Below are 1,283 nucleotides of genomic sequence, written 5' to 3'. Positions count from 1 at the left end.
GGTTATGGTTAGGGGTTAGGTTTAGGAGGTTATGGTTAGGGGTTAGGGTTATGGTTAGGGTGGTAGGGGTTATGGTTAGGGGTTATGGTTAAGGGTTATGGTTAGGGGTTATGGTTAGGGGGTGGGATGGTTAGGGGTAGTGTACCCCCCTACCTGTTCCCCCACCACCTCAGCCCAGGGGATGAACATGGCTAACAGCATCGCTAACCTCCGGCTCAAAGCCAAGGAGTACAGCCTCAACCAGGTGCCTACTGTCAACTGATGAAGAGGAGGAAGATAAATGCTTCTTCTAAAGTCTAGAGAGTTCTACAGAGAAATCACGTTTATCAAAGGACGACACAGCAACCAGCTCAAACTGCAGAAATCACGTTTACCAAAGGACGACACAGAAACCAGCTCAAACTGCAGAAATCACGTTCACCAAAGGACGACACAGCACCAGCTCAACCTGCAGAAATCACGTTTACCAAAGGACGACACAGCACCAGCTCAACCTGCAGAAATCACGTTTACCAAAGGACGACACAGCAACCAGCTCAACCTGCAGAAATCACGTTTACCAAAGGATGACACAGCACCAGCTCAACCTGCAGAAATCACGTTCACCAAAGGATGACACAGCACCAGCTCAACCTGCAGAAATCACGTTCACCAAAGGACGACACAGCAACCAGCTCAAACTGCAGTCTTTGTTTTTGACGGCACGTCATAATTTCAATGAATGTATTTAGTGTGTTTTTATGTGTGCGATCGTCTACAGAAAACTGGTCCGAAACGCGAGAGACATTTGAGAGCATATCCTGTCTAGCTAAGGGGCCACGATGGCCAACGATTGAGACTGAATGTGATGCATTAAACCAGAGGGTAACTGACTGTATTCAACAATGTTATATAGMTTTAGTACCAACTTCCTCTCCTCACTCTGGCACCAACAGGATATGTGCCACCTTTGCCTTAGAATTTCAAACATTTGGGAACTTTTTGGAGACTTGTATTGATATCTATATTTTTGGGCTGGTTTGAAAACTGTTGGAAAGTTTTTTGTAGATGTATTTTGATAACTCTGGACTTTTGATGAATTCTAACCCAAAACAAAGACAAAAACAATCAGACAAACTTTTCTAACCCTTTTCCTTTTCCCAGCACTGGCCTGAGGAGCCAAGCCTTCTCTCCTGGAGTTAAATGAGGAGCCAAGCCTTCTCTCCTGGAGTTATATGAGAAGCAAAGCTTTCTCTCCTGGAGTTAAATGAGGAGCCAAGCCTTCTCTCCTGGAGTTAAATGAG

The 1,283-nt window shown here is 45.2% G+C and overlaps 1 long non-coding RNA gene across 1 annotated transcript; it reads right to left on the bottom strand.

Annotated features, from left to right (window-relative positions):
• Positions 1-339: 339 nt before the first annotated feature.
• LOC139025598 (uncharacterized) lies at positions 340-705 on the bottom strand. Its single transcript, XR_011477196.1, has 3 exons — positions 634-705; positions 495-541; positions 340-402 (listed from the first exon to the last, which is right to left on the bottom strand). It is a non-coding gene; the product is annotated as an uncharacterized lncRNA (long non-coding RNA).
• Positions 706-1,283: the final 578 nt, after the last annotated feature.

Source organism: Salvelinus sp. IW2-2015, unplaced genomic scaffold, assembly GCF_002910315.2.
Source record: "Salvelinus sp. IW2-2015 unplaced genomic scaffold, ASM291031v2 Un_scaffold2917, whole genome shotgun sequence".
Lineage (NCBI taxonomy): Eukaryota > Metazoa > Chordata > Actinopteri > Salmoniformes > Salmonidae > Salvelinus > Salvelinus sp. IW2-2015.
This window is presented reverse-complemented; position numbering and strand designations above follow the sequence as displayed.